Source organism: Puntigrus tetrazona, chromosome 16, assembly GCF_018831695.1.
Source record: "Puntigrus tetrazona isolate hp1 chromosome 16, ASM1883169v1, whole genome shotgun sequence".
NCBI classification, from domain to species: Eukaryota; Metazoa; Chordata; class Actinopteri; order Cypriniformes; family Cyprinidae; genus Puntigrus; species Puntigrus tetrazona.
The window spans coordinates 11,068,603-11,094,617 of NC_056714.1; the positions used below are offsets into that span (position 1 = coordinate 11,068,603).

A 26,015-nucleotide genomic window follows, 5' to 3' on the forward strand; every position below is an offset into this window, starting at 1 on the left:
GTTATTTTGGAGGATAAATGGCAGAGAAGTGCACGAAACGATTCGCGCTCCTTTAAAAGTTGTTCACTGGAGTTGGCAGTGGCCGATGAGATCTTCGACCGACATTATTCTCATACCGACCGGTGTTACGATCTTTCACTGCTATGCCTATAGGTTCAGTTAGAACGCACTTTCTTTCACGCCAGTCGGCAGCCTGTGAAGGATTCGCCTGTGTTGTAATCGCTCTCCAGAATACGTTATACCAGCCAGCTGGCAAGTTGCTGGAGATACAGTCGATGTCAGCAACAGCAAGTTCGTAATGCAACGCAACACATAAACGCCTGCTATTTTTCAGAACAAGTAGCGATTCTGTGTTTATATCCGTGATATTTCAGAACGTCGACGACAAACAGCAAGTTTAGAATGTGAGATCGTTAAAGGCATCAGATTTATATCACGGATTAAGAGTTCAAATACTTCCTGCGCGTAAATGGCATTAGTGTCAGCAGCTTCCGTTGCGAAGACCGTCCGAGTTTAACTCACGAGCATGACGCTTCATCAAAGTGAAAGATTAAAAATACCGGCAGCAGGAAAGCGCACTGTTTCACTTATATACGATACTGATTAAAAAGATGTCAGAACAAGACGGGCGAATACTGAAAATAAAATGTACCACTTCAATTTTGCACCAGAGGCCGTCTTCGAGTTTCACTCAGCATAAACAAGACCAATTTTGCGACAAGAACAAATGGAAATGGGTGTTTATCTCGTCAGGTAGTCTATACATATTTGACATCAAATGATGTATTTCACTTTTAGTGATAAGCAAAATAAACAAAGCTGCCTTCACCTTTACATTTACTATTCATTAAATATTTTTTTAATGCATTATTTATTGTGTCTGGTGACTCTGTTGATTTTATAGCCCGGTGGTGAATTTTAGAAATTTATTTGAGCAGCACACCGAAATAACAGTCAGAGATAAATGTACTGTGGCAGACTCATTTGTACAAAACATATGTTGAGGCTCGTTATAGATTCTCTATCGCAGAGTTTATATCTATTCCTTTATACAAATGGGATTTTTTATTACCTTTTTAAATAAAGGTTCATTTCATGCGGCTATTCTACGTAAAGTAGCAGCTCATTTTATAAAATCAGCTTAATAAATGAGGTTTAGATGTATTTATTTATTTATTTATTTGCAAAATGAAAACAAAAACAAAAAACATCACAAATGCGCTTCAGACGTTTCTGCAATTTCGCCGCGCAATGTGGTGGGTACCGATCGTGGCGCTCCTGAGTTTCCAGCTGGTGGAGAGGAGAAGGATGCAAGGGAGGGAGAGGGAGGTCTTTCAAGAAGGGGCCCCCAGGAATCCCCTTACTAATTCCTACACACCCCCACAGGTCACCTCAGCAATACCACATTGCTGTAGCCCGGGAAATTACGAAACGTCTAGAAGTACATTTATGATGTTTTTTTGTTTTTGTTTTTTTCATTTGCAACAAATAAATAAATAAATACATCTAAACTCATTTATTTAATATATTTGATTTTATAAAATAGGCTGCAAATACTTTCACATCAGAATAGCCACATGAGTGAACTCTTTATTTAAAAAAAAATTAATAAAAACTTCTATCGGTACAAAAAAGGTCATATAGGTAAGCTTTCCTGCAGTCGTGAGGGTCCTATGAACGGGTTAGCCTCAAGCATATATTTTATTACAAATGAGTCTGAACAAATTACAGACATATACATTTTTGTTATTTCAGCTGTGAAAAGTACAAATAAATTCTAAATTCACCACTAGGCCTATATAAAACGCAATAAATTACTGTAGATTTTAATAAATAATGCATTAAAAATATTTAATGAATGAATAAGTAAATGTAAAAAGGTGAATAAGTAGTTTTTGGTTTATTTTGCTCTTATCCTTTGCAAAAAGTGAAATACACTATTTTAATTATCAAAATGTATTGTATATAGATTCTACTTTTTGATTTGATAAACACTCATTTTCCATTTGTTCTTGTCCTTTAAACAAATTAGTCTTAGTTTATGCTGAATTATTTGAACAGCCTCTGGTTGCAAATTGAAGGAATTACATCTTTGCTATATACTGCATTTCCAATATTCACCCATCTGTTCACTGACATGTTACAAATGTATCGTATATATAAGAAAACGAAGCAATTGCGCCCTCTTTGTGACACCCCTTTCAGGTATTACAACTTCGCAGTGGAATTAGAATAGCGCTCAGTGCGTAAACTCGAGCTAGAGCTCGAGACAGACTCTTCGCAATCACGGCAAACGCACTACTTTTAGTACCTAATGCTACATTTGCAGCACAGGAATTATTTGAACTCTTAATCCGATGACCTGCGTTTGCTGATATAAATCTGATGCCTTTAGACGATCCTACATTCCTAAACATAACGTCGTCGACGTTACGGAAATGTATCACGGACTATAAACACTGTCCATGCATTTTATAATTTAATTCAAATAGTAAAAGGCGTTTATATGTGCTGTATCTGCGGGTTCGAGACCATTGTTTACTGGTCTTGCTGGAACCGGGGCACTTCATTTTACCCTAAAACGTTACCCTGACGTCGACATCTCCATAGCAACTGCCAACAATTTATAAAGCGGAGAAAGCAGCGTTGTCTGGGAGGCGCGTTCAGCAGGGCAACACTAAAATCTTCAGACGCCGACAAGAAAGCGGAAAATTTGCGTTTAGCTTTAAGACCTATAAACTTTAAAAGGTCAGTGGAAGATCATGGCTTTGAGTTACGGTCAGTGAAGTCAAACATCAGGTCCAGAGGATCTCATCAGCCTCTGCTCCAGTGGACAACTTTAAGGAGCAAGTGCAGGTCTGCTTGATTTCAGTTAACACTCTCTGCCATTTATCACCAATATACACACAGGCTGTGATCTCAATAATAAAACATCCTCGGGATAAATCACGTAAAGCCTATTCGTCTTTCTTTTCTTTTGGATGCTGTTTTCTTAAAGCGTTTGTGAAAGTCTTAGAAACAACGCATAGGCCTAATGCACAATTTCATAGGGCTTCTAGTGCTATCTGGGGAGATTGCTATATCTGTATCCATGCATCTACTTCTGGGATTTAACTTCATGATTAACCTACTTGATAAGCGCTTGTGTTAAAAATGCTACTTAATGAGGTTTTGAAAAATGCGCCTGCTTTAGTTTTTTTATGTTGATGTTATTTAAAATAGCAGTCTTAGTAAAGTGATCATAACTCATCTCAACTTTCTTTATAAATAACACAAATAATAGCCAAATGCAAGCAAAAATTTTTTGATTTTTTTAGATCTCCAAATATATAATTTATTTTATGTATTTATTTTTCCAAATGTTTTAGCGGAACACTAGATGGCGGTAAAACTCTGTATGAAAATTCCCTGAATCGACCAAAATAGAATCTCCACTTGCTATTGTGACTGTTCTTGCTGGAAATTGTACAATGCTTAAGACGCCTGGCAATACAGGTGTAAATGTAGAAGTACTGTGTGCAGCGATGCAATATGATATTCACTAAATAATAGGCTACATTGTACAATATACAATGTTGTCCTTCACGCCGCCATTCAGGTGATGATATGCAACAGTTTTGTTTTGTTACAATACAGTTTGGTTTTGTTTGTTTGTTTTAGCCGTTGCTGTTCCTATGTTGGTAAATTCCTATCTATCAACAATTTTGAAGTATCAATTTTTTCTCAGATATTTTACACGAAATTGCAAATTAATTAAAGCGGATATATATGCTCGCATACTGTGGAATATAACATTTGGAAGAGCTGTCGACTCACGGCACTGCAAAATGTTTATGCGCTGGCATAACTGTTGGGAATTTAGACCATTTGAGCAGTTTCATACAGCATTATCCGCTTAACACCACTACAATGAGCGAATCTTCTAGACTTTGACTTTGAATTAGCTTTGAGAGCCAAACCTGCTAATTAGAATGGGACGCCCATATACTTCTGACTATGATTTGAAATGTTCATACTGCATTCTCTAATTGTGACATGGCTGAGATCTCATTACTGTCTACAGGAAGAGACGATTGCCGCATTCTTCCACGGTAGCCTGGAAAATCACTCTTCTGGCATCTAATGGTGAAAATGAAGAAAACTGGCACGCTCAGCCATTTTCCCGTGATTCAGGTTTAGATTCCAGACCAGATATCCCAATTACAATCTAAAGTTTTAAGTATCAGCCCCAATGCATTTTGGGATCGGCAGTTTGCATGCAGCAACAAGTTCCCTAAAAATACAAATTGCCTTGATTGTTTACAGTTGTGCAGTTGTCTTATAAGGAACCTTTAGAAACGATCACTGATCGATGTAAAATGTGCTGGGTCCTTGTTCTGCGCTGATGGAAAGCAAGTATTGGATTTTTAGAGAAGGCCATAATGAGACCTTACATCCTGACGCTGGTGTACTTGTGGATAATAAGGAACTGAATCCCCTGCCTGTGCGCCAGCAAAAGTGTGTGACGTGGGGTTCGTATGTATCTCCGAAAGCTAGCTCTGATCCGCTGCATAATTCAGCAGGAGGCTCTTGCTATACAAGCCTGGCTGTAATAGGAAGATCTCTGTTTAAAAAATCAGCTATAGCCACGGTGAAATATTGATGACCTAACTGCTTTTAAATGCAAACCTTCAGAATCGCTTTCCTGGGATCTGTGTGGGCGCACAGTCCTTTGTGATCTCATGAAGATATAGTACCATGAGTTCGATGGCTTTTAATTAATAATATATATAGAAAGCATGAAGTATTATTTCAGAGAGCAATGAATAATAAAGACTTGCTCTTCTGTGAAATCTTTTAATGCTCATTGATTGATTAAGCAGATGTAAGAATCACTGTATCTAAAGCAATGTAACTGTTTTACTGCAGATTTACAATTAATGATTGTAAAAAGCATATTCTGATATGTAATGCAACAGTTATCTGGGAGGCTATGCCTTTAAGGCCATTATTTTAATTGCACACACATACATTTATAGGGGATATGTACAAAATATGAAGCATTTAGGTGCATAGTCACCCGGTTATAAATGTGAACAATGTACATAGAAATGTGGAGGGTTAACTTTAGAGCTGAGCCTGTAAAAGCACCTAACAACCAACAGCACTTCCTAGCAATGCATTAATTAACCACCCCCAAAAAAACCTTAGTAATGGCATAGAAACCTAGCGCACGCAATACATTTATTCATTAATTCATTTGCAGATAGCTCAAAGCCGCCACACAATTACAGCTGTCAATAATACAATCCTGTCTATTTCGTAAACGTAAAAGATCTCTAAACCTAGTTTCTATCTGATTATAATACAGTTCAATTCACATTCATGAGCCTGCTGGCCGTCTAACAAGCTGTGAAATCTATCATGTGTTACTGGGGGATCCCATTATGCTCCTTCACAGTACGAATGAATGGTTGACTTGCATTGCTTTATTGGTTCAATTGATGAATAAAGTAAGTTAGATTGGGATGAAGTGTAAACATTTCCTCCCTCATCCTTCAGAGGGTCTGGCAATCTGTCTGTAACTGTAGACTTAACAACAATGGTCCATTTAGGGCCTATAGTTGATATCTGAGAAGGTATCAGACTCCTCTTCTGGTGACTACCCAGAGCACAGATGGTAGAAAACACCAGGAGGATAGAGAACCAGTGAAGCAATGAAACAATTTTAGAGCACCATTTCAGACGCTTAGCATGCCACGCAGCTCATATGATCTCAGCATTTAATTAAACTGGAATGATTCGAGCACCCGCCGCACTTAAAAATGCTGCCTAGTACACCGACTTTCAAAACAAGGTACGAACCTTGTTTATCAGGTTTGGTGGTACTGTCTGTTTGATCAGCAACAGTGCAGAGCAGATCCATAGGCAGTTCTGTATTTAGAATATGTTATTGCTCAATTTATTATTTCTCTTCCAATTTACTTAACGCACATTTGATGATAAACAACTCAAAAGAAACACTGAAGGTACAAAGCATCTTACAAGAGCTTCTAGGCATTGCCTACTTGGTAGGGTTATCATGTCTTAAGCAAAGGGGGAAATATTCATTGCTCCTGTTTTAGTTTAATTTAGTGGCAATTCTTTTTGTTTGTTCATGTTTTTACTATTGAGTATAAGGTATTGTGTTGTGTGTTAAAAAGCACCACACACAATTCTCTGGAAAATGTATGAAGTGCATAAGGAGAGTCCCCAAGCGTTCTTGTAAGCAGAACGCTGATTTTTAGGTATAGTTTTGGAATTTTGTCTTATTTATTAAGTGGCACTTCATGATCATAATGATCTCCAAAGGTGTTGGCATCCAAACTAAAAAGAGTTGAAATGTGATTCTGATTACGTTGTATTTGCTCTGGAAATCACTCTAACATGAGTCGCGACGCTACTCTTGGGTGCTGACATGAACTGTCAGCATTTGCCAGAGGATCAGACGCTCTTCTGTTCATCTGGATGCTCTTCTTCACTAAGGTTATCTTTTATTTGTCTTGTGTGTTGCGCGTTGTTAGGCTTATGGCTCGTGCATTCAGGGCCTTATTTATTTATTTCCAGTTGTTTTGCTTGGGAATATGGTTGAGAAACATCTGAATTGTCATTCTACGCTAAATAATCACTTCCTATTAGCGATACAGTGTCAATTGTTAGGTATGCCTCTGCTTGCCTAGGCTTGTTAGTCCCTTGCTTCATGTGGCATTTAGACCTCACATTGGACTCATAAAATCTTCACTCTTTTTCCCCTATTGTCATCCGGATGGCTCTGCACTTGACTTTTAGAGTCTGTTACCTGTTTCAGACATGTTTCTATGTTGGTCATTTATTTTAAAGCTTTGGCCAAAGCAGCAGCACATTTTAGAGGAATAGACTTCTTAAAATAAAAGTCCAGGGATAAATTTGTAACACTAAATGATCTTGGACTTAATTGCTATTAAAGTTATATTACTTTAAAACACATGACAGATTTTCAAGTATTATTATGTATTTTATCTGTAGGTTAAAAATATATTAAAAAAACAAATACAAACCTACATATATGAATACCTTTATAATGCATTAGTAAATAAGTAAAATGAAGAAATAAAGTAAATAATTAGTGCAAAACAGCAAAAAAACTATGATAATTTCTGTGAATCTTAAATGTAAAAAAATGACATCATTTAATAGCTTTAATTTTGTTTGACAAACAATGGATGGACAAAAACATATTAAAAGACCGCCTTAGGGACTAAGAGACAAAAATATAAAATATTATTTAAAAATCTGCATTTATATTCAAACAGGCTTAAAAGTTTAAGATCTGTAGCCTTAAAGTTAAAATCTGCACACCCATAGTCTATGTCATTGTTCAGGCAGTAACACCACAATATTTCCTGATGGAAAGACAACGTTATTTGCCGTGAACAATGACATGAAGGCTATATTTTGTGCAGATTTTAATTTTTAAAACGGTGGTCTTAATCTTTTTGACTTCAGCTTGTTTGAGTTTTAAACAGTTTTTCCATAATTTGGCTATTTTCTATTTTTGTCTTCTGTTTCTTCTTTTGGCATTTCTTTTGATTTACCACCGTGAAATATGAATACTTGTAATGTTTCCTGGTCTTGGCAGATTTGTTGATGAGCGACATTAATATGAATATGTGCATTATTTATATATTGTGAACAAAAAAAGTGGAATGTCAGTAGAATAGAAAATTCATTGAATTCAATTTAGTGTGCTGTGTCAGTAGTGTTTCATATATGCTACTCATACATTTATTTTATTTAATTCTAAAAGAAAAAATCTTTTGAAAAAAAGAATAGGTTTATATAAGATTTCTGTTAATGGCCATCATGCTGCCATTATACTAACACAACAGCACTGCAAAAACAGATCAAGCCAACAAAAAGTGATGCGGTTTTCACATATGAAAATGCTGGGATGTATGCATGCCGTGAGATCTGTCAGTTACTTAGCATATAATTATGGCTATATCATGCTTTATATATATGAAACAGTCAGCAACAGCCAGTCAATGTTTTTAACTGTGGATTTTACATGTATGACTTCCTAGTTCTGAAAATACTGATTCTGGGTCCAATAAGTGAAAATATCTAATAGGTAGGTGCTGTGGATCTGGAATTTGAATTCAAAGCAAGCTCACTCACTGCTGGACAAAATGTATGAAAAATTCGGTGCTAAGTTGAGCTCTCACCCGCCACCTTTTACAGCTGAAGAGTTGTGGTGATGAGAATGTGCACAGGGACAGTAGGTGTCAGGGAGATTGAATCGGGCTGAATGCTTGGTTATTTATCTGTCTCCTGGGCTCATATGTCAAATCTAAAGCACTTAAACTTGTAAATGAACACATTTGATGAATCAAATTGGAGACCTAATTGATGATATAATAGGAGGAACATATAGAGGTGCTTTATTTGATATCGGATCATTGTTGTATCAGAGAATATAAATCGAACATCCAACATTTGTTCAATTCAATATTTATCGGTGCGAGTACTGACTAAAATGTTTTCTTAGATTCTAAGGATAATGTTCACACTTTTTATTAAATTATTAAATCGGTGTTAACTGTCACTTTGACTCAACAACTCTTTTTAATTTGCTGCATATTAATATTCCACGAGCATCAAAATGATGTTCATGACTTGAATTCTTGTTATAAAATTAGGACTTTATTTAGTTTCGATTTTTATATATGCAGGCACCTTTCTGATAATGTTTGGTGACGCTTTTGTTCATAAATCAGCTTGTAAATAGCATAGGACTAGAATAGCTTGGTTCATCACCGTTATTAGAAACTGTTTTGCTTGATAATTCAATACTAGTCTCCTACAATTGACGTGATTATCTTTTGTTTCTTACCGCATGTCTCACATGTTATGTACCTGGAAAGAGATACAGACTTTTTTGATATTACGCATTATTTTTGGAAGCAAGGATTGTTTGATACTGGAATTTAATTTAAGTTATTAATTAGAAAATTCCACTATCTTTATGATCGACTTTGAAGTCAACCAAAAATATTTCCAAAATGTTTTTGTACCTGTACTGGCTGTACTGTGGCTTTGTTTGGGAATATTTTCAATGTTAAAAATTCATTCATCTATCTATCTATCTATTCATCTATCTATCTATATGTGTGTCTGTCTGTTTGTGCTAGGATACAGATTTCTTATAATGCTTTCTATTCATAGGTTTCCTGATTATTGATTTGTATTTGGTTTTGATACCAAATGTCAATCCTACCCTTATATTAGTTGGTCTTTCTACCATGTACTTACATTTAAATTAATAGTTTGGCACAATGCATTTATTATGTACATACATGTTTTTGTGTTATCATAATTACACTTACTATTATACCTATATGTAATTAGGTCTGAAATTAATTTCTATAATTACATTTATAATTAGACTCGATATATCAGTTTAACACACTGTAAACCTACCCATACCAGCAAACCTGTCCTAAAACCTTAATTTTTTAAAATATAAGTACATAGTAGTCAAGGCCACTCCAATTTTAAGAGTGTGACTCAATGTGTATTATTTATTTATTTATTTGTATGAAGAGAAATGAATCTATATTGCATCAGAACAGAATAAATGCCCCCTGGAATGAACATTACTTCCAAATCATCAGAAACAAGCGTTTTCTTTTTTTTTTGTTCATCTGTAATAAGCCCACAAAAAATGGTTCCCGGTTTATTGGCTCATTTTTATTTTTACAGTATTTATTTACAATCCCACTGCTAGCAACTTTTACTGTCTCTCACTGCTTTGGCGAGGGGCCCAGCCCGCTCTTGCCCATTTACGTCTTTGTTCAGTTGTCTTTCTTTTATTCTTGCATAAGGACTATAAAGCATTTCAGCTTTACTGTCATGAGAAAAATGAGGATACAAACGCTGCTGTGATGGTCGGTTGGACCCAAGAATGATTAAGAGTACAGTCTCGGCGATTTAATTATCTCACTTGGAAGAGAAGTCTAAAATCAAAACTTCTTAATAAATTTTTATTTACCATGATATATATACACTTGTTTTGGTTGTGTGGGAGTTGCAGGACTGAAACTCTGCACATAAGATCTCAATGATAACATGCATGAAGAAAAGAAGCCTGGAAGATGTAAGCCTGAGAGTACAGTCCCTCGTGATAATCTCTGAACAGTCAGATACGCTGCTTTTTAAAAGTATATAGTATGACTGTGTTCTGATGCTGATTTATTTGCACGACTACCTCCTAAATGAAGTGTTTTGTTGTTGCTGCTGTTGTTCTTCTCAAACTGTTTAGTACTTAGAACTGGTCAGATTTAGAAACTAAGAGGATACTGGGGCGATTTATTTTATTGATGTAATTATTAGATGGTTCTGAGTTCTTCTCTTTGCATGAATAAATATCAACAACAACAATAATAATAATAATAATATGAGCCAAAAAGAGATTTAACTCAAACTAAAGTTGAAAACTATTTGAGTTCACGATAGAATGGTTGCAATGCTAATGTGATAATAGAGTTAGCAGACAAGATTAAGGCATGAAATGATGGCTGAGTATGAAAAACAAGTGGAGTAGACGCATTAACTGCAAAATAGTCAAGAACAAAGGTAAAGGATTAGGTGAGAAACCATCAGTAACCATTTAGTCAATTGCAATCTAGCTGGGGTCTCCAGAGACTTTTGCTTGGATAATTAAAAAAAGAAAATGTACGCTCACTTAATAAGAATAGGATACTAAAATTATTTTGAGATACATGAAGACTAATTTTTTATAGACTTTATGGACAGATAAGTTGGAGAGTGATTCTTCTTGAAGGACCAGCATCACATCCTCTTTGGTACCACCGTTTGAAGAATTTATCTTCTAGAATCTGGCATTACGTTTTAGGAGCTCATTTACCTAGAATTCTGAATCTCTATCTCTGTCAATACAGACGGGAAGATAGATCTTTCAGGATAGGAGATAGACTGAACATAAGTTCTCAAAACCTTGCTAATTCTGTTATAATATTGCATCCTATTAAATTAAATAATTAATTAAATCTCAGTTTTCTACTTCCAGCCTTCATGGAGCGATTCTATACACTAATAAATGATAAATTCAAAACCGTACATATTAGTTATTAAGATTGAATTAGTTTGGGAATTTATTTTAAAGCATATATTCAAATTGTTTTAATAAAAAGTCATTACTGTTATTATTTTTTTTTATTTTTGAAGAGTTTCTAAAGGTTCTGAAAGATAATTGAAAGTTGTTTTCAAAAATATTTTTCATCAGTTATTTATATTTTGAGAAAAAAAGATTAATGGTCACCAACACAGCTTCCAGTACTATACCGCAAAACATTTCGGAGAGTTTATTCTGTTGGGTTATTATGGAAATAAAGAGCAATAGAGGAAAGCATCTCTGCTAGTAATTGACTGTAGCTTTAACTAATGTGTCTAATAGTTATTATAGAACATGTATATAAGTTTGAAGGCATGTTTCATTTTTAGCAATTCAAGTAGTTAAAAACACTCCAAGTAAATTAGAGCGACTCAAGTTAAACCTATCCATTTTGACATTAATAGACCATGCGTCAATGCATGTCGGTGCAAAATAATCAAATGTCCATGCTAAAGTGGGTGTGATTTATGTAACACAGCAAAAAGCTGAAGGAAGAGCGTGAGGCCAAAGAGAGCACAGCTGGACAGCAGACATGACCATGTTCTTAGCATTGTGTCCTCAGTGTGTGGAGCCTGGAGAAAGCTGAAGTGGAAGATGCGATACTGAGGCACCTTAGGTTAACAATATTCCACACACACACTTCTAACATTCTTAATTTAGTTTTGAAAGCACTGCGTGAATTGTTCATGCTTTATCCAACAATATTATCACTGATGTTTCAGATTGAATCCAATAGAACAGTTCTTTTCGCCAACGGCCTTCACCACCTTCATTTTATACTACCAGGAAACAGAGCCATGTGGACGCAAGTTAGTAAAACCTGTCAATCTTTTTTGTGAAAATAGGTAATCATTAGTAATGCTGCAATTATCTGAACGCTTTTGCTACAATATTCCTGATGCCGATTCTCGCTTCAATTCGTTACTGTCAAACAATACGCGTAATGAGATCCATTTGTCTTTGTGTTTTTGTAGCCGTGTCCTCCTCAGTGATTCGCCAGCAGTAAGAAAGCCAAAAGATCTTTAGTGACGGAAGGCACGGATGTAGCCCTCAATGGAATTTGTGTATTTTTCACCCGGCAAACACCTCCCAAGCCTATCACATCAGAGAATATCCACAGGGTAAAAGCAGAATCAAGAGAATGTGTGAAAAGGTTTTTCCAGGAGATTCTCTCCAAGTAACTATGTCAATATAAGGATTGTGTCTATTTTTTTCCTGTAAAGTATTCCTTGGCCTGGCTACATTTTTTGGATACATTTGACAATGTATTGGTTTCCTACAATTAATTTTTAAAGCTTTTCAGCAGACCAAGTTAAAATAATGCAGTTTGGATATTTATGGGCCCAAAAAGTGTGTGAGTTTGATAGTTTGTGATTATATTTTTATAACAATGCTGCAGACTGTGTCAAAAAAACGAAAACAACCTTTTCAGTTTTAGTCTGTATCTCCCAATACTAGGCCAGATTGTTAGAGCGCTATTCCATGAAAGCACCAATGGGAGAGGAGAATTATTCAAGAGATTACCTGACAATACACACATTAAAGAACACAGCTAGATTATTTGCATAATGACCAGTGAAATCTACCAAGAGTAGCACAAATTACTGCCTGCTTTAAGACATCCTTTTTAATGGCAAGTAATAATTATGTATTTTAATGTTCTCCTGACATAAATTTTCTCCTATAAATGCATATTCATTAGGATCATGAGCAAAATAGTTGTGCTCAAGTTCGTCATAAAATCCTGACATTACTGTTTTAACTCAACAAACTGTGAGTAAACCCGTTCGCTATGTCTTAGTACAGTTTTTTCTTCTTCTTTCTTCTTCTCTTTTTTCTTCTTCTTGTGCATGGTATCATCCTGTCCCCCTCTGTTTGCTCTCTTATAGGATGTGAACTTTAACATGCTGGGACACCACGGGTGTTGGTCTGCTGAAGAGCCGTGGGCAGCAGCTGCTGTCAGAGATCTTCATCCCCACTCTGAGGAAGATGAACCACGGCTGGGGAGAGCTAGCAAGCCCCCAGGCTCAGGCTGTCAAGCAAGACTTTATTAGCTCTCTGGACAGCTTTGTCTCTGTGTTTAGCTGGGGGCACAGGAGAGCCTGCAGGAAAAGGTCTCACAAATACAAAAGGACAAAGAGAAAGAGGCACACTTCTACAGTAACATAAACACACTTCTAAGGATTCAGACACTGACACACTCCATGTAGTGCTATATTGATTTGTAGCCAGCCAAAAATGAATAGGATGGTAGATTTGGTCAGGCAGATGAAATATTGGGAAATTCTAAGTTAGTTTTCTCTTTCAATCTTTTTCAGCTTTCAAGATCCTTCTTTTTCTGGATTTACGATATCCTATTTTACGATGTCCTATATTGTATTGGGAAGTGGGTTTTAGTTTGGGTGTGGGGGTAGGGTTAGTTAAAAAAGCACATTCTTTCAAATATTATTGTACCACGATATTTTTGCATTTTTATTTGGAGTTATAGTTACTTAGCTTTGAATTTCTATGTCATAAGATTGTAATGCAGGTAACTCAGGTAACCTGAAATTACTCAAAATGCATCATTTAGGCTACTTTACAGCTTAAAATAATATATATATATATATATAGTGTATATAGTGTATACACTATATATATAGGTATAGTGTATTTATTTATCTACTTGCTTGCAATACACAGTAAAAACTATTACTCCATTTGTATTTAGCCTAAATCTGTAATTTAACATTCAGGATGCTAAAATATCTCTGACCCAAAGTAACATCTCTGAAAACTGTCTGATATTTCAGGTGAACCTCAAAGAATGTGAAACATTTGACTTGAAAAACATTAAAAGGCCCTTCAGATTACACAGCTGTGGCCAATAGCACAGAAGCTCTGGAGAAGATCGAAGCCTGCATGAAAACATGGATCAAACAGATTGAACAGGTTTTAAATCTATTATATGAGTTGGTGTGCTTGTGAAATTGTCAATTTTTTTTACTTCTTCGTGAGGTTGTTTATATGTTTTCAACCACACTGTCTTGTGCTCTGAAGGTCATTGCAGAGAGTGACCAGCTAAGAAAAGAGAGGCAGACGATCTGGGTCCTCGTGGCAGAGCTTGATCACTGGAAGAAACGCATGTCCCGTTTCAACTACCTGCTGGACCAGCTGAAGAGCCCTGAGGTCAAAGCGGTGCTGGGGGTTCTAATTATAGCCAAGTCCAAACTGATTAAGGTTAGTTGAAGGTTTATATTTATATATCATTATTCGATGTTTGGTGAAGGAGACTGGGGCATTTTATCTTACCATATAAACGTGAGGGCAATTTGTTTAAGAATTTAATTTATTTTTGGAAACAACAAGGAAAATATTGTTTCCTTTTTCATTTTCAGTTCATTTTCACATTTTCAGTTCAGTAAAGTCCTTGATTGAGCTGTTTAACTAGGCCTAATTTTCAGCCCCTAAATTATTTGTCTCCCAGGTTTGTGCGGGAACTAGACATCAGAATCACTGATGCGGCAAATGAGGCCAAAGACAATGTGAAGTACCTGTACACCCTTTTGAGAAGTTCTGTGACCTGCTGTACAACAGCAACCCCTGTAAGGCGTATTCTGAATTATAAAAATAAAAGAAATATTCAGAAAATAAAAATAAAATCATACTTTTTTCATACTCATTTTTCAGAATAGTCTCAGCATTTTAGTGGACATGACAATATTAGTGTAGTTGGCCTTGGTGGGCTAGACTGCTTTTTTTTGCCATTGCAGTCAATTAGTGAATTGCAACTGCCAGTAGATACACACACATTTCTCTGAGCTTTTAAGATACGCTGATACTGCAAAATTATTTTAAAAGTTTTTAATGCTGGTGGTATGGCTATAAACTATATGGATGTTCTGATGCTCTCCAGACGCACAGAATTCTCTGGCTTTATTCATAACCACTCCTTTAGCCTGATCTGGCCAGCTATGAAATAACCCTCTCTGTTGGCCCAGAGAAACCCCGATCAAGCCCTGGAAGTGACAGTAAAAATGCGACTAATGTGGAAACATTAGCAGTCCAGACAGGTGGAGCTGCGGGAGGTGGAGGTTTCAAAAGAAGGTTAGGGTTAGGGTTAATATATATATACTGGGCAATAAGTGAACAGTCACTTCTTGAATTTTATAACAGGAAACTGGGCAAGCAAAAGGTATTGATATATTGGGCAAAATAATACGACTGGCTCAGAAAAATTAATATTCACTGGTTAGCAGCTATCGAAACTGGTGCATAAAAAAGAACTGCTGTAATATCACAGAAATAAATGTGCCATTCAGGGACATATATAATGCCCTAAATAACCTATAGCAGTGTGTTATAACTGGTTAGATAGAGTACTTTATGCAGAGTTTATTCCACTCTGTGATATTACTGTGTTCTTTGTTCATTTTTATGTAGGTGTCCATGGTAGAAGCTATTCCTGGTCTTATAAACGCAATCACGTATGATCCATAGCATCTCTCGTTACTACAACACCTCAGAGAAGATCACCTCCTTTTTGTCAAGGTAAGAGTGAGGTGACATCCAAGATAACCAAATTTAATTTCACAAGCTTAATACTTTATACTGGAACATCATCTTTCTCCTTAGGTTACAAATCAAATGATCACTGCCTGTAAGGCCTATATCACAAAACAACGGCTCAGCAACCATATGGGATCAGCCACAGGAAGTGGTATCTGAGAAGCTTAAAGCTGCTATTCGCTTGAATCAGGTACAATGCGACATTTAGCTGGAGGATGTGCTTATATATACCGATCAAGGTCTAGATACCACAGCATTTCTTAAAAGGCTAAACGTGTTACATTTTCCTTGGCCTTTAATACGACAAGTAAAAAAAGATTTAAGTGACAAATAGAGAAAAAAAAGTTCTACGAGCATGTCTGCTGAACGCTGTCTTTGAACACAACACTTAACCTTCACCCACAGCTTCATTCTTATACATTTCTCTATCACATTTTGCAACGACACATATTTTAAGCTTCAAGGCTCTGGTGTTCATCACTGGTAGGCAAAGATAAACACAACAGGAACACATAACTAGACAACATAAATATTATATGCGCTAGCATGAATACTGACTTTAAATATGTAATAGCTCTAAATGGATAATTTAAACAATTCCACAGCTGAAATTTTTTCTACTAATTTAATGATTTATAATTTTGTAATGCAAGCTTCACATTTGTTTTATTTACTTGTCCGTTTGTTTGCATTTCTTTGTGTGTCTATTAAACACAACACTTAACCTTTATACCTTTTAGAGAAAAATCAATACAAGACAACAACAAATAGGTGGTGGAATAGTAGATCAATATTACATTTAAAATTTTGAGTATATATTTAAGAGAAAAGTGTTTACCAGATAAATAACTTGTAAACACAAATCTTTCCATTTAATATTTTAGGAATACCAGAAATATTTCCAAAAAACCAAGCAGAAACTGGAGGAGAATCCCTCGGAGCGCCAGTTTGACTTTAGCGAGATGTACATCTTTGGCAAGTTTGACACATTTCAACGGCGGCTGAACAAAATTCTAAACATGTTTAGCACCATTACCACCTACAATGCCCTGCAGGACTCCAAAATTGAGGGACTGGAAACCATGGCAACCAGATTTCAGGTATCATGCCCATGACGTAGTAATCAGGGTGGTCTATTTTTAGATTTGCGCAGAAGACAAAAGAACATTCCCAGAAGATAATAGTGTAATTACTGAAGTAAGGATAGGTTGCCTTCTTTAGCGGCCTATAGATGTTTCATTTGAATGAGGCATTTGTTAGTGAACTAAAACAATTGCACAACCTAAGATTTAATGAAAGGTTGTCAAACTCCTCTGTGCAGTCTGTGTGGTCATTGTAAGATATTCACAAGAAGCATATTATACACTCAGAGTATAATTAGAATATACTAAAATCATTGCAATGTACTGTTAATAATGGCAATGTGTAAGTCTCATAGGGTGAATACTGGTAACGTAGGCTGGCTTTAGATAATTCACTACAAATGTTACATGTTATTCCGTAATATTTAATAGATATTCCACCCAAAATGAACTTTCTGTCATCATTTACTCATGCTGTTCCAAAGCATTATGCATTTCCTCCATCTGCTGAGCACAAACGAAGATGTTTTAAGAAGAATGGTGATGACCAAACACCATTGACTTCTAGCGTATTTTTGAATAGGATTTCAATGGCAACTGAAACTCTTCATTCTTCAAAATATCTTTTTTCACAGAAGGACGTTTATAGTTTGCCAATTTTTTAAGATACCAAGGTAAGTAAATGATGACAAAATGTTCATATTTGGATGGACAGTCTTGTAAGAATATACAGAATGATAAAAAAATTATATGAATATTGTTTTGCTTTACCTGTATACAACTGCGTTTGCATAAAACATTTTAATTCAGGTTTGATTATATGTATAATTAGTTTTTTCTGACTGGAGTAAGTATTGTTAACATGGACTAAGCGGTATTTGTTCTTTCTGCTGCCTACCACGGACAGACTGCAGATATGCTGGGGAAATGGGAGGTAAATGTAAAGGAATAACCTGTTTTAACACAATGCATGTCTCATCACGACACATTAACCAGCATGGAAACTAAAGCCTCAATTCAGAAGTAAAAATTGCCCTTTTACGCTGATCAGTATTGTGGTTTATTTAAAAATCATTAAGGCCTAGGTTTAAGTTGGCGGGTCAGTCCTGGATTTGCATTAAAGGGCAAATGTTACCTGTAGCTTTAACCTAGCAATATCGTACTGTGAGTCCATTAACATTCATTGCATCTCTTTATTCCAAGTTTATTTATTCACTCTCGTTTTTGTGTCCATGGAAACAAAGTTCAGACTCAGAGGACTCCATGCTCCAGGAGTATTGAATAATTGAACAAAAGCTGATAAAGATCTATCGCTAACTCCTGTTCTTTGTGAAAGTTGACAGTCTGTAGGAGTCGATGAATATTTTACAACAAACTGCTCCTGTGGGCATTTAAGGTGTTCTGGTACACACAGCCTCAGTGCTGGTGTAGCAAACTACTGAATATTTGTCTTTCCAACTGGGAATGCTTTTGGTACAAGATCTGTTCGTTGTTCCGTTAAAAGGCATTACAGGAATACCTCATTCAAAAATGACTATCCTAATGTATTACCTTCTCTTGTGTCATTCCAAGCCTGGATACTTAAAGCTGCAGTGCGAAATTTTTTTGGTTAAAAATGATCAAAATCAATATTAAAGCGAGCACGTTATTAACCAGTGTTCAAAACTATCACCTTAAGCCCAATTCACAATGGTTAACATTAAAATTGACGGACTGCAGCTTTAAATAGTTCTAAGGAACACGTGGCTTCGGACGACGATAGTGCACGAGCTGTATAGTCCACTTTTATGGACTTTTTACTGTCCATACCGGAGTTCAGAAGTTTACAGCTGGGTTTGTTATTTAAAAAAGCTGTATTCTTAAACATTTCTTTTTATGATCCATATGCCAATTAACAAACAATCTTGAACTACATGTGGTTGAATAAATAAATAAGTGTGTGTTATTAGTGTTAAACTATTATGTGTTAGTGATTATATTGTGCTTTGTATATCCAGGCCATTGTGTTGACCATGAAGAAAAAAACAGTACAGTTTTCTGGACCAAAGAAGGACAGACTTTGATCAGACTATGATGAATTTTGTAAACAAACCAGTGAACTTCATGTAAGTACATTTTCAGTTTTGTATTTATCGCTATAAAATATCTTATTATACTTACTATAACTATTTCTTTCTAGAACCAACTGAGAAATTTCATGGACAACACCTTTGACAGAATTCAAAATACTGAGAGGGCTTTATATGTGCTCAAGAAATTTGAAAGGTATTTTCTTCACCTCTCTTTTATTTTAAGGGTTGATTCTATCCATTAGCTATGACTTTTCTGCCTCAGTAAAATCTAATTACTTCTTAGTAATAGTCAGTTAGGTAGTTGTTAAGTTTAGCACTGGGTACGATTAAGAATATGGCCATGTAGAATATATGCAAGTGAGGATTGGTGTCTATTTTTTTTTTTTTTTTATAATTAAAAAAATGTATACATGTATATTGGCTGTCTATTAGTACTTATAAAGCACATATTAAGAAAAGAAGAATAAAAAGAATTATGTTTCTTTTGCAGCATTTATTGTGAGCAAAAATGCAGTAATAATGTGAAATTAATTTTAATTTTCAGTTTAATTTTAAAATGTTAATGCGGAGCTGAATTATCAGCAGTCATTATTCTGTTGTTCTTGGTCACATGATCTTTCACAGATTCTAATATGCTGATTTGGTGCTAAAGAAACATTTATTATTATAATAGTAGTGAATGGTTGTGCTGCATAATATTTTTGTAGAAATTATATATTTTTAAGGTTCATTTGACTTGTTTCTTAAATGTTTAAAAGAACAACATTTAGTTAAAATTCTTCTTTTTTTACAACTGTAAACATATCACAAGGCTTGACATCCCAGACTTGGGCATCAGCGAGAAGTACCGGAAAATTCTGCAAAACTTTGGAGGGACATTGAGATGATCTCTCGAATTTACACCAAGCAAAAGACAGACTTCCCATTGCTCCAGATCTCCCTCCGATCTCAGGGAAGATCCTTCTGGGCTCGGCAGCTGTACAGCTGCATCCAGGAGCCCATGGATCTCTTCCAGCAGATGCCTGGGCTACTCAGCACCCCAGATGCCAAACCCATCATTCGTAATTACAACCGGGTGGCCAAGGTGCTGCTAGAGTTTGAGGTGCTTTATCATCAGAGCTGGATGGCACAGGTCAGATGTCTTGTAGAGTCAAAATAAGAACTGTTTTAATGACTCATTTATTGTTCATTTATTTATATATTATACTTTTCCTCTTTTAAGATTGTAGACCTTTTCAAATTTATATTTATAGAATATATATTTTTATAGAAATCAATTCTGGTCATTTTTACAGATATACAATTGAATGTAATTTTTTTTTTTTTTAACAAAACAAGCAATCGTATTCATCTACTTGTCTGTAGGTTGAAGCAGTTAAAGTTGGCCTGCGAGCCTCTTTGCTCGTCAAGAGTCCAGAAACCGGGGAGTTGTATGTTAACTTTGACCCCCAGATTCTGACCCAGATTCGAGAAACAGACTGCATTCTAGGAATGGGCCTGGAGATTCCACCTTTTGCAGCCATCTTGCAGCAGAAAAAGGATGTTTTAAAAAAGAACTACAATAAACTTCAGGTATATCTGAATTCAATTCAAGTATTCTGAAGAGACAAAATCTTTATTTTATGCAAATGTTGGCTTTTATTCACAAATAAGCACATGCATACAGTGTGAAAGTGTTATTAATGTTTTCTTTCATTGATATTCTGTATTGTTTTTTTTTTCTTTGCTTGTGTGCTGTTGTATTATTTGTTCCTTGCTTCAGCTGATGGTGAGAGAGAACTCCAGGGTGAGGTCTAAGATCCAGCCAGCCTTTGAACAATTGCTCATGCCACATGTGACTAAAGTAGATGAGGCCATCCTGCCCGGTCTGACATCCTCAGCTGGACCTCTCTAAACATAGACAAATACCTCAATCGAATCACTACTGGACTTGGTGAGAGACTTCACTTTACAGATCATCTCCCTGATCACATGATCACACAAGTTTAGTATATGGACATCCAATTATATACTTTTTGAACGTTTAATGTCTACTGGTCCGTACAATGCTATTAAAACAGCTTCCTCTCTTATTGGAAGGCTTTCTATTTTATGCAGGAATATGCCTGTTAGGATTTACTGCCATTCAGAAACAAGCATTAGTGTGGACAAAGGGATGCCCACAGCCTTATTGTGTACACTGAGACATTTGTAAATGGGCCCCATATGATTGGATATTTGAAATGAAAGGGTTATTTCTCCTTGTTCACAGAGGACCTTGAGCTTCTGCTGCAAAGAGTGAATGACCTGGTGGAGTTTAGAATTGATGCTGTTCTCCAGGAAATGAGCACAACTACGCTGTGTATGTTGCCTGAAGATGAGCCATGCACCTGTGAGGAGTTTGTACAGACCACAAAGGTATACACATGTATAAAAAATGTCATATTCTCAAAGGATTGAGAGGATTTTGAGGCAGAATCAATTCCACTTACTAAAATATATAAAATCAGATCAGTGAAATTATAGGGCTCTTACATCCCCAATCTCTTTAGAAAACTAATTACGAGGTGGTGATTTTGTATGAATTTGTATATTTTTGTAAATAAGCATAAGCAACTACCCCTAATACTGACAGCGGTTACAGCAGATTAAACAAAAATGTTATGATGAGATATTTCTATAAATTCATAGATACCAATTCACTTAGTTGGAATCTCAGTTTAAATTTTAATGTGACAGCAAAAATAGTTTTACTCACTTTAAGTCTTTTTATTTAAAAACGGCCAAGCAGGTAGAGCTGTTCATTTGGTTAGAATGCATGCCAGATTTTTAAAGAAAACATGTTTTGGGACTGAATTCTGATAAACCAGTCTGCAGATAAAGCAAACATAATGGCTTTTTACTTTTTCGTTACAAGATGCATTTTTTGCAACTTGTTGCTGCTGACATTTGCTATTACATCTTTTAACAACCTCATTTCTTGTTTTGACTACACCAGTAATGTTTTCGAATGAAGAAATAATCAGTCTGATCATGCTCACTCAATTTATTTTCTATTTTAGGAGCTTTGTGATCAAAGGAGCTTCCAAATGCTGCATACCAAAAGCTCATTGGTGGAGGAGGCAGCCAATGAGCTGATTAATATGCTACTGGAATTTGAGCAGAAGGAAGAAGATCGGGGTGAGAGCAGGACAGAGAGCAAAAGTGGAACAGATGGATAGTGATGGTAAGAGCTGATGTTCATCATCCAAAGTCGGCACCAGAAATGAGCTTTTTTTTTTTTTTTTAAATGATCATTTAAATTATTTTTAAATGAAATGCAATTAGCTTTAGATGAAAGCATAATTTCAAATGAAAAGAAAAAAAATATCCTTGAGCGCTAGTGAATGCATCAGTGAATCTCCTCTAGTGGCCCTCAGTGTGAAAGGATTGATCTGGAAATCTTTACTATCACTATTGAAAAGTGTTCATATATGCGAACGCACTGAAAACCAAAGAAAGTGCAGGACTAGGCTTTATTAATCCATCGTAGCTTTTTGTATCATTTTTGTGATCATTTTTGTTTTATTTATCCAAAGAGGAGGAATGTAAATCTGAGGGTCAGTCTGTTGTCACGTAGCACCATGGCTCCTAGTGTCGGCCCCCTCTTCTCCAATGATTAGAAAGAAGAAGAAGAAGGATCTGATGAAGTTGATGGAAGAGGAGGCAAAGGAGCTACTGTCTCATTTTAACCATCTAAATGTGGATGCATTACTACGCCACACCAGTAACACGTTGGAGACTCTGCGCAAACGCATCCATGCAACATCACTGATGCATTTCCTGGGTTTGTAAAGTCACTTCCTTCAATGGTTTGACTGCTAATTTATTTATTCTTGGTTTATTCATAAAGGGTTTTTAATCGAGTTAGAGTTACATTTTTCTTAAGTTGTGTTCACATTAGCACAATTTCAGTGGAATTTTGCATGCAAATAGGCCTATTGACTGTTACCAATTAAAGCAGGAATGCTCACGCAAAAGCTGCTTTCAAACCAAGCAGTTTTTTTGATATTTTGCACAACACATCTACACGGCTCCTTTTGAAGATGTGCAAAATCACACTGACCCTCACACCAAACTCTTAAACTTAGTGGATTCGTATTGAAAAGATTGATTTTGCCAAATAACGGTTAATGTGACTTTCTTTGTGAATTTTTTCAACAATAATTTTGTAGAATACCACAGAGCATGTGTGTTATTTCCTCATCAATGTATTTTTTTTAATCAGGTATTGTTCACATTCAGCATGTCCGTGTTTTGTACTGAACTTAAACAATGCTTATGTTTAAGGCTTAAAGAGCTGGCAGATATTAAGCAGACATAAGAACAAAAATCTTATGACTTTGTAAGGACATTAAGGGAAAAGTAATTAAAATTTTTGGATGAACTAACCCTTTAAATTTCACTTCCATTTTAGCAGAAGCAGACTCTTCAAGTCGGCAGAAGGGAAGTGGGCAGCAGCCAATCTTTAGGTGGAGGTGTTTAGCCATCCCCAACATCATCATGGTTCCAGGGTTAGATGAGGTTCAGCAAGCCTTGAACAGAGCTGTGGACTGTGTGGTCAGTGTCAGTAAAGGAGTTGGACAGTGGAGCAAGGAGAGAATATCCAAGGTTTGTTTTCATTCATTAATGCTATTTGACTTAATTAACTTTTAAGAGATATACACATACACACAAATGGCCAAACATGATGCCAGTTTTTCACTATGAACTATGCACACCATTAATACAAATAGCTTATTACTTTTTGTGGATATCATCTATGACTGTATACACTTAAACTAGATATTTACTGTAAACGTGGTGTGAACACTATATACTGTAAATAGCCACTCATGCTAAACAGACATTCAGGAAAATGAAACAACATTAAAAATAGAATAAATAAAAGAATATAGTTGATTGAACTTTATTTTGATAGCCCACTTTTTAGACATTCTCCTAATTATAAGTAACTTTGTAACTATATCTCAACTAACTTAGAGTACACTGTTAAGGTAGGTTCAGGTTAGTAAAATAAGTTGATACTTCCAAAGTTTCTCATAGTCAGTATGCTATGGACCCATCAAAATAAAGTGTTAGAGGATATTAAGCAGACAGTCTACTAATACTCTAATGACTTCTAGTTAACATGTAGTTGCAAAGTTACTTACTTCTAGTAGGTTGTCTAAAGTGGACTATCAAAATAAAGTGTTAACTGTAGCTGAAAGAGAATAAATAATATGTTCTCTATAATATACGAAAAACTATACAATGTAATCAGAAGCTGTACAGTACTATGTGTGTCAGAAGTAGAGCATTTCATGAGAAAAATTCACTGTCATTCAAAATGTTATGCATGTTTAACATATTCATGAATGCTCATAGTTTTTCATTCAATGCAGTGCCCTGAACACTTTCTTTTCTGATGAGGTGAACAAGGCCTCTTATTTTATTTATTTATTTATTTTTAACCAATCCTCTTGATGAAAATTTCTACCTGCCATTTTTGTGAACAGTCCAGTTTCACTTCAAAATTTCAAATTAAATAAGTAAAATGGGTTTCAAAGTAGCCTATAGTGTACCTTACCTAATATTTTACTCTCATAGTAAAACTGTAATTAAATATTGTAATTAAATATTTAGTTTTCTTTGAACTGACTTGAACTCAAAAGTTGCTATAGGCCTACAAAATCGATGTTGTTTTTGTTTGAGCGTAATATATGCAAAATGTCATACTTGGAGTGTATTTGCTGCCACAGAAGAAAATGAGTGAGCGACGTTATGGCTGCTCTGAAACAGAACAGCCAAGAGAGTGAATCGGAAGACGGCGATTCAACCTATCGCAGCTTAGCCGGTATGACTCTTATTTACTCTCTGTAATTACACAGCCCAGCGGAGCAAATCAAGAACTCAAAGGTCTTCGGTCAGTTGGAAATATCTTTTATAATGGTTAAAAATTGAAGCTCTGGATGGATAAGTTCATCTCCAATCATTTGATAAATAAAACTGGGGAATAAAGATAATGAATGCAGACAGTGAATGCAATTTTGTAGGAAGTGGTGACATGTCCCTAGACATGTCACTAACAATCTATCCACGTCCTTTATTCTTTCTCTGTCGCTTGCACTCACAATAGGGAAACTGACACAAAATTGACAGAGTACAGCAGTGTCACAACAATATATCTTCTTACTGTAATGAAGCAGCTCTGTCTGTAAACACTTCATCTTCTGAAACAGATTAGAAGTAAAGGGTCCTTCATATAACTGATTTGAGACAAAATCCTTCTCCTACAGCTCCTCTCTGCTATTGTTTATTAACTTTGACTTCTCATTTTTGAAATGAATGTTTCCTTCTTCCAGAAGGTAGTACCTCAGATATATCGGCATCTGCAAACCAGGCCATTCATGTCCAAATGAAGAACTATCACAAAAGCATCTCTGAGAACAAAGAGATTCTCAAGCTGGTCTCTGTGCTTAGTACGTCCATCAATTCTACCAAAAAGGTCTGTTTCAGTTTGTTATTTTTGACTTAGATAGGATTTTAACTTATTTTGAATCTGGATGTTCAAGTCAGAAATACGTTTTTTTGTTTTTTTAATTTAGTGTTTTTTTTTGTTATAATGTGACTGTGATATTTGATGATCCTTTCATGTACTGCACACAGGAAATAACGAATGCTCTGGATCGCTTCAGTCTCTATCACCACATATGGAAGAAAGATCGAGAGGAAACCATCCAGATATTCATCCAAGGGAACCCTCTTCTTTCTGAATTTGAGTCTCAGATTCTGTACTACAGGGATCTGGAGCTAGAAATTAATACAGAGCCTGAGTTTATCTCAGTTGGAGCCCTGGCATTATACACAGGTAGACAGACTATGAATCAGCAGAAACTAGGAAATTTAATAGTTATAGAGAAGAACAAGTAATGGCTCAATTAATGATACCGCAATAGTGTGAACATGTTTAATATTTAATTTCTTGTTTGTATGTTGTAATATATGCATGTTACATTTATTTAATTTAATTTATAATCTCGATCTTATGACAGATTTCTGGAGAAAATAATTGGTTATTTAATTTGATTATTATGATTGATTATTATTTTGTTGTTATCTTGA

General features: G+C 35.6%; 1 pseudogene; it reads left to right on the forward strand.

Annotated features, from left to right (window-relative positions):
- LOC122360817 overlaps positions 1-26,015 on the forward strand; it is a 92,216-nt pseudogene that overhangs the window by 1,032 nt on the left and 65,169 nt on the right.